Source organism: Apium graveolens, chromosome 11 (assembly GCF_009905375.1).
Source record: "Apium graveolens cultivar Ventura chromosome 11, ASM990537v1, whole genome shotgun sequence".
Lineage (NCBI taxonomy): Eukaryota > Viridiplantae > Streptophyta > Magnoliopsida > Apiales > Apiaceae > Apium > Apium graveolens.
The window spans coordinates 116,456,818-116,468,519 of NC_133657.1; the positions used below are offsets into that span (position 1 = coordinate 116,456,818).

Consider the following 11,702-nt stretch of genomic DNA (forward strand, 5'->3'; position numbering starts at 1 on the left):
ATTAATATTATTCAATAAAGTCTTGCTCTCCAGCAAAATCAAAACAAAAACTTAATAAATTTACGAACAAGAACTCATGCAGTGATATTTGAGAAGAATGCCGAAGATGAATTATAATTAAATTCAACCATCCATTTTCAATAACAAAAACACCAAAGAGGTGGAACTTGGACATAATTGCAATAAAAAACAACAGAGATATCCAGTGCCAGAGATAAGCTCAAAAAGTAGAAAGATAAAGACATGCATATACATATGAAAGCGTAATATCAAAATCATGAGTTATCGAGTTGTTAAAACCTAGAATGATCAATCAAAGCTGAAATTACATATAATAAACACCTACCGACTAGTATTTTATTCATTAAGTCTAGTTGGATGATATAAAGGGAGAAATTATTCAAGACTCGGCCTACACAGGTAATCCCTAATTCAAACCAGGAGAGATGCTATGGAAGATATTCACCCATCAATCTATGAAAATTATCAACTCATATCACGCCCTGTTTTTCAAGATCTAATTCACTTCAAACTGTGCACACAGTAGGCAGAATTTGGACACAGTATCACACCTAAACCATTAAAATCTTCTTGATATTTAGAATAGATAATAATAATAGGCACAACTTCTAAAAAGAAACTATTATCAATAAAATGAGAACTTCTCAGTTCAGCACCTATAACATTTTCCAGGACGTACTCTTCCTGCCCTTCCAACTCTTTGCCTAGTTGATGCTTTTGATATTGGTGCTACTATCAAATTTTCAACATCTGTAATCTGCAAAGTTGTAATCAGAGTTATGTTAAAAATCAAAGACAATGCTGCATATTTAAATATAATTTCATATATGATATATCACAACCAGAAACTGGAGATTACTCTAAGCAAATTTGTAACCAAAAGAAACCTACTGCCCAAAATGCAATATACTACATTTGAACTCTTAATGGCCATGTAGCATCTTTTCGACACTGACACAAACTGAATTATTCTGCCTAGGAAAACTAAGAATATCTGAATACATGATTTTAAGATTATAATATGAATTAGTAAACAGACTAAACACCAATATATTTACAAACAACACAAACACAGATATATACAAGCACTTGTTATTACATGTAAATCCGTATTTTAACTACACATACAACTACACATGTAACAACTACACATTTCAATTTCACATGCATACATACAACTACACAAAATGCAGCCCAAACATATATAAATAGATATGTAAAGAAGAATATACCTAACAAAGCAAGCTCCAAAATCCCATAAAACACAGCAACAAACTCCAAGACCAAAATCCAACTTAATTAGCTCCGAGATTTAAGCTTTAATAAACCCTTAGCTACAAGATTTAGCTCCAAGAAACTCTACTCCTCACCTTAAACTTCAATGAACACACTTAACTCCTTAATCTTCGAATCTGTCACAAAAATTGAAACAGATGAGAAAAAAAACATTTGAAAGAAAGACAGTAAGAAATTAAGAGATGAGTTGAAGAAATTGAGAGGTTTAATTGGAGATTCAAGGTCTAATCGGAAAGGGGGGAAAGACAGTAAGCATAAATTTGAGAGTTCTAGGTTTAGCAGTCGAGAGAGAAAGGGGGAATGACTGAATGAGTTTTTGTTTTTGTTTTTGTGGATATTGTAATTTTTTGTTTTTATTTTGATTTTGATTTATTTTTAATTTTATGTTATAATGTTATTAAAGTGAATGAGTGAATAGGCGGGATGGGGAAATATACTAAGGGGGAAAAAAATTTGGCTAAGGGCGGGGAGCAAAAGGGAGAAGCAGCGGGCTCTAATTTTTTAAAATTGAGCTTAGACATCGGTTATTATGTCAACCGATGTTAAAAAAAAATTGGACATCGGTTTATATGTTAACTGATGTGACGTAGTTTTTAAAAGAACAACTTAGACATCACTTTACTCAAAAGCTGATGTTAACATACCAAAAAGACATCACTTTTTTTTATGTGATGTAAAAAAGGCTTTTAACATCAGTGACTTTTCTGACTGATGTCTAATGTGCGATGTCTAATGTTGATTTTCTAGTAGTGCATCCTTCCCCGATGGCAAAAATCCCATGTTCTTCAGAATCGGCTTAGTCAGAAGCCTAGCATACTCCTCATCAGCAACCCTATCCACCAATCAGGGCCTCGCAGCAGTACCCCTCAAAGAATCAGCAGTAGGAATGGTGTTGCTGCTATCAACAGTTCGAGATCTCATTGGGGCCATTGAAACTGAGAATAAGTGTTTGAGAGTTGTGTTTTGTGTGTAGGAGAAAGTTTATAAGTTGAAAGTATATGGGAGTGTATATGGAGAGGTTGTGTGTATATATAGGGTGGGATTTATGTTTAGAAATTGATTAGAAGTGGGGTTTGTGGCTTGTTTGTAGGAGAAAATTCGTGGGTTAATGGTGTTATGGCTGTGGTATTTTGTTTTTGTGTTTTTTCTATTTTTTTCATTTTTTATAAGGCTGAAAAAAAAATTCAAATAGTCGGGCTCCAGGAGGTCCCTGGAACCAGCAGGCGGGCGCCTCAGTTACCAAGCGGCCGCCTGGAACTAGCAGGCAGGCGCCTGCGGGGTTCCTGGAAAAAAAAAATTCTCCTTTAATTTTTTCTATTTTTTTTGGATTTTTGGATAGATTACTAACTTCTAAAGGTTCCTATAGTCTCACATCTTGGGTTTCCTCCCAAAAAGCGCTTCTTTTACATCATTAGCTTGACGTAGAGTAGTGCGATCAAGTTGACAATAAAACGACACTAACCACTTCCCGGTTTTCCGTATCCCCATAATAGTGTTACAATATCTCACCATTAACCTTGAATGCTTGGCCCAGATCGTTCTCAAAAATTTCCACCGCTCCGTGCGGAAACACAGTTTTGACGATAAATGGTCCAGAACACCTTGATTTCAACTTTCCAGGAAAAAGTCGGAGACGAGAGTTGAATAAAAGAACTTGTTGCCCCTGCACAAATAACTTAGGAGATAACTTCATGTCGTGCCACCTTTTCACTTTTTCCTTTTATATTTTGTTGTTTTCGTACGCTTGCAGTCAAAATTCATCAAGTTCATTTAACTGAAGCATTCGCTTCTTCCCAGCTGCATCTAGATCAAGGTTTAACTTCGTCAATGTCCAATAAGCCTTATGCTCAAGCTCCGCAGGTAAATGACATCCTTTACCATAGACAAGTTGAAACGGGGACATCCCAACTGGAGTCTTGTATGTTGTTCTATAAGCCCATACAGCTTCATCAAATTTCAAAGACCAATCTTTCCTTGATGGACAAACAACTTTCTCTAGAATGCGCTCGATCTCTCTATTAGACACTTCAGCTTGACCATTAGTTTGCGGATGATAGGCATTAGCAATACGTTGATTCACATTGTAGCGTTGCATCGTAGAAGTAAACTTACGATTCTCATCACTTATGATAACTTGTGGCATTCCAAACCTTCTGAATATCTGCTTATGAAGAAAACTCAACACTACCTTTACATCATTTGTCGGTAGAGCCTTGACTTCTACCCATTTCGAGACATAATCGACTGCCAGCAAGATGTACTGATTATTGAAGGACGAGATAAATGGTCCCATGAAATCGATTCCCCAAACATCGAATACCTCAACTTCAAGCATCACATTGAAAGGCATCTCATCCTTTCTAGTAAGATTCCCAACTCTTTGGAAACGATCACACCTTAAAATGAACTGATGTGCATCCATAAACAATGTAGGCCAGAAAAAACCTGCTTGAAGAATACGAGCTGCAGTCTTTTCACCACCATAATGTCCACCATAAACTGTGGAATGACAGTCTCGTAATATCCCCTCCGTCTCACAGAATGGGATACATCTCCTGATGATCAGGTCAGCTCCTTGTCTAAACAAATATGGTTCATCCCACATGTACCACTTCACCTCATACAGAAACTTCTTCTTTTAAGCCGCATTCATATTAGGAGGCATTATATTGCTGACAAGATAGTTCACAATGTCTACGAGCCATGGCTCTTATTCCTGAACTGCAAACAACTGCTCATCTGGAAAAGATTCGTTGATCAATGTCTTATCATGTGAAGTAGAATCGGGATTCTCCAGTCTAGAGAGATGGTCAGCTACTTGATTTTCAGTACCTTTTCGATCCTTGATTTCTAACTCAAATTCCTGTAGCAAGAGCACCCAGCGAATAAGTCTAGGCTTTGAATCCTTCTTTGAGACCAGATAGCAGATGATAGCGTGATCAGTGAATACTGTCACCTTTGTCCCAAGTAGATAAGATCAAAATTTTTTGAAACCAAAAACTATAGCCAAAAGCTCCTTCTCAGTAGTGGTGTAGTTCATTTGAGCTCCATTAAGCATCTTACTAGCATAGTAGACCACATGAAAGAGATTATTCTTGCGCTGCCCAAGAACTGCGTCCACCGCATAATCACTTGCATCACACATCATCTCAAAAGATTATGTCCAATCAGGTGTCGTAATAACTGGTGTAGTTATTAAACTCTTCATGAGATTCTCGAATGCTGCCAAGCATTCATCATCAAATTTGAAAGGCACATCTTTCTCGACAAAATTGCACAACGGCTTAGATATCTTAGAGAAGTCCTTGATAAAACACCGATAAATACCCGCATGACCAAGAAAACTACGGATTCCTTTCACAGAAATAGGTGGCGGAAGATTTTCAATGACCCCAACCTTGGCTTTATCCACCTCGAGGCCCTTGCTGGAGACTTTATGCCCAAGAATGATGCACTACGCCATAGATTGGATTCTGCAACCCCAAGAAACTATTACTAAAGGCCAAAAAAGCGTTGTTAAAGGCCAAAAAAAGGCTATTGCGACTCTTTTTCGGGATTGCAATTTTAGGCGTTGCAATAAAGTTTTTTGCAACCCCGCGGACACCCTATTGTAACTCTTGGTTATCCGTTACAGAAACATGTTATTGCAACACCAATGGGGTTGCAATAGAACTTGAAAAGTGTTACAACAGGTTTTAGGCTATCAGTACAATATTTATGGGCCCCACATGTAGGCAACTAATACAACCCTTGTGCAATGTTTTTAAATCTTTTTTGCAACGTTTTTAGTGTTTTTTGCAACATTTTACATTGATTATTAGCAACGCTATAAAGACCTATTGCAACAGTTTAAAAAAAATGTAAGGAACAATTTGTAAATTGGCATGCACATAAATAAGACCATAGTCTTAAAACCAACACAATCAACCAATCCACCAACCGTAACATCCGTTATCACAAATAAACACAACTACCTTCACCATCACCATACTACCATCCTTATACCACCAATTGTCTACCAACCATAAAACAAAAGAGAAAGTTTTAACAAGTTAAAGTTACACAATTTAAAATATAAATATCGTAGTATTGGGAAAAAAAGTAAAACGATAATGCTGGTAGAACACTTCTGAACAGGTAGAACATTCACTTCAGCTTTTTGTATAAGCAGCTCCATCTCTTGAACCTACAGAAACAATCAGGCTAACAAGATCATCTAACATTCGACAACCCTTTTCATACAAGTTTTAAAGCAGCTGTTGGACCAATGCCCCATACTTCCTAAACAAACTAATAATTCGCACCTGCAAAATTAATAGCCAATATTTAACTTCAATACTGAAAATATGACACATTGAGGCTCTGGTTGTAAAAGGGACCATTAAGATAGTGATATTTAACTTGAATACTGAAAATATGACATATTGAGGCTCTGGTTGTGAAAGGGTCCATTAAGATAGTGAAGATGTAGTACACAGTAGCATAGTAAGTTAATAACACAAGCACCTAGAGGAGAGAATCAACAGATTGAGATAATCATCAGATTCTGCTCATTCAATCAGTATAGTCATAAACAAGTACAGTATTAAATCACTATAAACACATGACCTTTGGATTGTTATTGTTCGACTTACATCCCATGGGACGATGTAGTTCACTGCTGGCAATCAGTCTTGATGTCTCTCACTTACGTAACGATAACGATAATTGTTCGACTGTTATTGGATCGAAGTTCACCTGTCAATGGAAATTTTTTGATGTCTAAGGTAACGATAACGATAACATAACGATAACGCTAGAATAGGAAGAAAAACAGTTAGCCACTATCAGAAAATCCATATATATAACCATTTATAATGTTCAAGCTCCTAATTCTGAAAATAATCCCGCTTCTGAAAGATAGAAGCCAAAAGATACATAATCAACTAACAAAAACATGCAGAACACATAAAGGCTTGGAAAAATAATGAATGTTGTTGGCACGGAGTGATTCAGGTCAACATTAAATAGATTAAATAATATGGAAAAAAAAACTCTGTATAAGCAACCATATATAACCAGATATAAGCAATGACCTGATTAAAAATAAGGCCTTCCTCATGGAGCTTTATAAAAGCCTCTAACACATCCCTTGACCTTTTCTCATCCATTATAAAAAACTGCCACGAGAAGGAATATATCAACAAAGTAAAAAAAATTGAGGCTTATCGAAATCTTTTCAAGTCTACATCAATTCATATGCCCCTTATGATATTGATTTAATTTACCATATTGAATCAATTCTAAGCTCTGAAGGGGTCGTTAGAATTTCCTCTGAATTAATTGTCACATCACTAAGTTTTTGCAGGGAAATAGTAACCAATCGGAAGTGAGAGCTGAGAAAAATGATAACAGAACTATCAATTAACAAACTAGAGTCTACGCAAAGCAACCATATACATCTTGTTCTATATATAGCACAAACCTCTGATTAAAAAAATATGGAAACTTTTTAATACTGAGGCACAAAATAAAAATACAACCTGTACAATGTTAAACATATAAGAGATCACGAGGTCTTACATAAAATCATTAATTAAATGCAAGCTCATGTAATTAAATTGACATTATAATGCTACAGTGACATGTTCCCTATATTGACCTGGCAGAGACAGAGCACTTACCAGTCCTGCACTAGCATAATCTCGAATAAAAGCTGCATCCTCAGAATGCTCTTCCTTTATGGCTTTCTGCAGTTAGACATAATTAACATATAAAATGAAGCAGCAGAATAAAAAAGGATATTTTCACATGTAACATAAAATACTTCACCTACATTCAGATGAGACATCACTCTGCTAACAGCGTCCGTTGTAGTAGCAGCTGCAATTGCCACCTTAAGTTTGGCAGCTTCTTCATAGTTTTCTCTACTAATGGCTCGACTCAGCTATGACTGTTAAAACAAACAATTTTCATCATAAAAGTTCATGCTATATCAAGAAAATGTGCTTCCTGCTTTGCCTTAAATCTTCTTGCTCTTTTCTCTACACACTATCTCAAGTTGGTTGGTGAACTCTATAATTACACACATGAATCACAATATATGAGGCATGCATATATCTGATATATTAGTTAGCGGAAAAATTATGGTCTACTACACGTAAAAACTTAGAAGAACCAGCAAAAATAATAGATAATGCTCTCACTTTCCATCCACACTACCCTCCCTCCCCCAAACCAAGGCACCCTCCGACCTCCACCAGACCTACTCCCCCAACATCAGTCGCTAATCACTATCCCTCATGCCATTTGTAATTAATAACCAATATAAAGAGGGGGAGCCAACTTCCACTACTAACCTCTCAAATTCACTAAATAAATACATGATTAATCTAAACATGAAAGTTTAGTTTCTAACTCGCAAATACAAAATACACTAAAGTGCAAATAAAACTCGCTGAATTTTTATTGTTCACAAATACAAATACACAAAATAACTATAATTCAGTGTAAGATCAATGAAAAGATCCTTTTTTATTCTGCTGCTTCATTTTTTATGTTAATCATGTACAACTGCGAAAAGCCATAAAGGAAGAGCGTTATGAGGATGCAGCTTTTATTCGAGATTATGCTAGTGCAGGACTGGTAAGTGCTCTGTCTCTACCAGGTCAATATAGGGAACATGTCACTGCTATGCTGATATACTCTGATCCAAGTGGTGTCTAATATATTTCTGATAGGCATATTTGAATTTAGGAATGCCAGTTTTCTAGCAGCATATAAACCAGTTTTACGATTTTTATTTTTTGAAAATGTTTGGAGCAGCACATAGTAGGAATTGTACACTTTAACATGTGTAGTCGATCATAATCTATATATGTGTAATTAAAATTTTTTATTTTTCACAGGGATAGTGATGATGACTGATCAATAAGAAGAATGTAATTTTTAGAACCACATGTGCTAACAATATATGTACCGGAAGGAAAAAAACAATAAATCATAAACATTTTCCCAATCTGTTTTTTAATTGGGTGGGAAATTTGCGGGTTAAGAAAATAACTCACAAGTCACAGTGGACAATTCACCAGGATCCTAAAATTATTGTAGTACTTTATTTATCACCTTCAAGTTTTTTTCTAAGATGTGTTAAAATGCATTGTTAGATATACATTGACACAGTGCATTTGTTAAAATTAAAAATGTGTCTCAATATTAAAGGCACGTGACTCACTAGAGTTGCTACAATTATATACTTAGTTATTAGAAACATATCATGAACTAACTCATTTAGCAGTATTCATAGGAGGACCAATACTATGCAATTTGTAAATTGAAACGAGGTATGCTAGTGATACCAAAAACACAAAAAATGACTTACTGGTTCCATGAGATTTATCATTTCTTGGTATTAATCGATTGACAATACTATAAAATTTGTGAATTGAAACGATGTACGCTAGTGATACGAAAAACACAAAAAATGACTCGGTGGTTCCTTGAGATTCATCATTTCTTGGTATCAATAGATTGATAACTATGCAATGTGAAATTACGAAAGAAGAGGTAATATAACTTACAACCTGGGCAAGATGTTACGAGCGTGCTGGACGAGTTCATAAAGCTAATTAGTAGAGTAACCGCGTTCAGTGTCTTCTCTGAAGAATATCTCGATCTTTCGGAGTTCACCAAATGCTCTCATATCTAAAATAAGAAAAAAATTAGGAAAACTAGAAGTAAAGAAGAAAGGGATTTAGGAAAATTAAAAGTAAATAGAAGGGGCGAGAGAGAGAGAGAGTATGCAAAGCTCTTATGTGTGGCCTGGAAGTGCGAAGTTGGGAGAGCATCTGAGCAGAGTATTTGAGTAAATCTTTGATATTGTTGGACTGCTGATTGAATCCAATTTAAATAACAATCAAATCATGGGAAAATCAAATCTGAATCACTAGAGTCTGTAGAAATAAAACTGATTATTATGAAGAGAGAAAGTGTATGTTATATAGATTCGAGTAGATATATAGAGATAGAGATAGAATTGTAATATCTGTTTTTACGGTTGTCAATGAGAATTGGGGGAGCAAGTAGGTAGGATTCTGAGAGGAGGGGCCTTCAATATTTCCCCCAAAGCTAGTAGGAGGTACATTTCCCAGCTCACCAAATCCCTGTACAACAGTTTATATTATAAAAATATATTAATTAATTTTATAACACTTGTTTGATTTTTATTAATTATATTTAATTTACTTTTTTATTTTCATAAGTTTTTATAATTTTTTATTAAATAAAAAATTAATTGTTTTTCTCACAGTTGGCACATCAGTATCAATGAACCCACTTGTAGAGACCCCAGTGGCACGTCAGCATAATTTTAATAAAAAATAAATATTTTAATTTATAATAGCCTTGTCAATATTTTTTACTTCTTTTCTAACATAATTAAAATTTGTTGTAATAGGTTAGATTAATGTGGTGATGGTACAATATTTTTTACGGCAACATTACTTAATAATGTTGTATAATGTCGTTTATGGCGGCGTAGTGAATATTGTAAATAAATCCATTAGTCACTTCAATTTATAAATTTTATAAAGCGTTCAATTTATCATTATAATATTTCAAATCACTCCACTAATATTATTAACTTCTAAAAATAAATAAAATATATATTTCAATTATTATTTCATATCTATGTAAAAAATTACTAATTAGTTAAATTCCAAAAAAATTATCTTTATTTATATGTGTCATTTTGGTAACACATTTTGACTCTACGGTAACATCAAAAAAGAGGGGTTGCGGTAGACATTGGTTTGAAGCCTACTATTACACTTTTCTTTGCAACCCCACCGTGAAGGGTTGCAGAATCCAATCTATGACGTCGTGATGCCTTGTTGCACCATGAAGTGACATTTTTCCCAATTGAGCACCAAATTAGTTTCCACACACCTTTTGAGCATCGAACGGAGATTATTCAAACATTCATCAAACGAATGTCCAAAGACGGAGAAGTCGTTCATGAACACTTCGACATTATTTCCAATCATATCAGAGAATATTGCCATCATGCATCTCTGAAAAGTGGCAGGTGCACCACATAAGCCAAAAAAAGCTTTGCGAAAAGCAAATATGCCAAATAGACAAGTGAAAGTAGTCTTTTCTTGATCTTCTGGTGCAATGCAAATCTGATTGTAACCTGAATAGCCATCCAGAAGACAATAATACTCATGATCAGCCAACCTGTCAAGCATCTGATCAATAAATGGAAGAGGGAAGTGATCCTTCCTCGTGGCTTTGTTCAACTTTCTGTAGTCCATGCATACCCTCCATCCTGTGACTGTTTGACTGGGGATGAGCTCGTTCTTCTCATTTGCTACCACAGTAATACCTCCTTTCTTAGGTACACATTGCACGGGGCTCTCCTAAGAACTGTCATAAATTGGATATATGATTCCTGCATCCAGCCACTTTAGAATTTTTTTCTTCACCACTTCTTTCATGATAGGATTAAGTCTTCGCTGTTGCTCAACAATCGGTTTACTACCTTCCTCTAGCAGAATTTTATGCATGCAATACGAAGGGCTGATCCCTTTTATATCTTCTATAGTCCATCCGATGGCCGATTTGAATTCTCTCAAGATCCTCAAGAGCTTGTCCTCCTCACTACCTGAAAGGTCAGATACAATAATAACAGGCAAAGTAGATGCATCACCTAAAAAAGCATACCTCAAGTGTTCTGGCATTGGTTTAAGCTCCAAAGTAGGTGTTTCCTCGATAGATGGTTTGAGTTTTCCCTCAGCATTCTTGAGATCAGTATTACCAAGAGATTCAAATGGCATGTCTACCTTTCGCTTCCAAGAAGAAGCATTTAGATAATGTAGTTGCTCATTATCTTCCTCATCTTCACTGTCAAATTCCCCCAATAAGGCTTTTTCTAAGGCATTAGACCTTAGGACATGATCAAGTTCTGAAGTTACCGCAGAATCAATCAAATCCACCTTGAAGCACTCCTCATCTTCTGTAGGGAATTTCATCGCATTAAATACATTGAATGTTACATCCTGATCTTGCACCTGCATAGTAAGTTCACCTTTTTGCACATCTATCAAGGTACGGCCTGTAGCCAAGAAAGGTCTTCCCAAGATTATGGGAATCTTCTTATCTTCCTCGAAATCCAGAATGACAAAGTCTGCAGAAAAGATGAGCTTATCCACCTTTACTAAAAAGTCCTCCACGATGCCTCGTGGGTATATAATAGAATGATCAGCCAATTGTAAAGACATATAGGTGGGCTTTGGATCAGGCAAATTCAGCTTTTTGAAGATAGACAACGACATCAGTTTGATGCTTGCTCCCAAATCGCAAAGGCACTTGTCGAATGACAACTTGCCAATGGTGCAAGGAATGGT

General features: G+C 35.6%; 1 long non-coding RNA gene across 6 annotated transcripts; it reads right to left on the reverse strand.

The window, feature by feature from the left end:
* Window positions 1-5,188: 5,188 nt before the first annotated feature.
* Window positions 5,189-9,438, reverse strand: LOC141697642 (uncharacterized). Of its 6 annotated transcripts, XR_012564795.1 has the most exons (8): window positions 8,877-9,438; window positions 7,133-7,249; window positions 6,981-7,046; window positions 6,782-6,839; window positions 6,585-6,692; window positions 6,393-6,476; window positions 5,952-6,054; window positions 5,189-5,621 (listed from the first exon to the last, which is right to left on the reverse strand). It is a non-coding gene; the product is annotated as an uncharacterized LOC141697642 (long non-coding RNA). The 6 variants fall into 6 exon arrangements; XR_012564793.1 differs by lacking the exon at window positions 6,782-6,839 and having other exon boundaries at window positions 8,880-9,438; XR_012564797.1 differs by lacking the exon at window positions 6,782-6,839 and having other exon boundaries at window positions 5,189-5,503.
* Window positions 9,439-11,702: the final 2,264 nt, after the last annotated feature.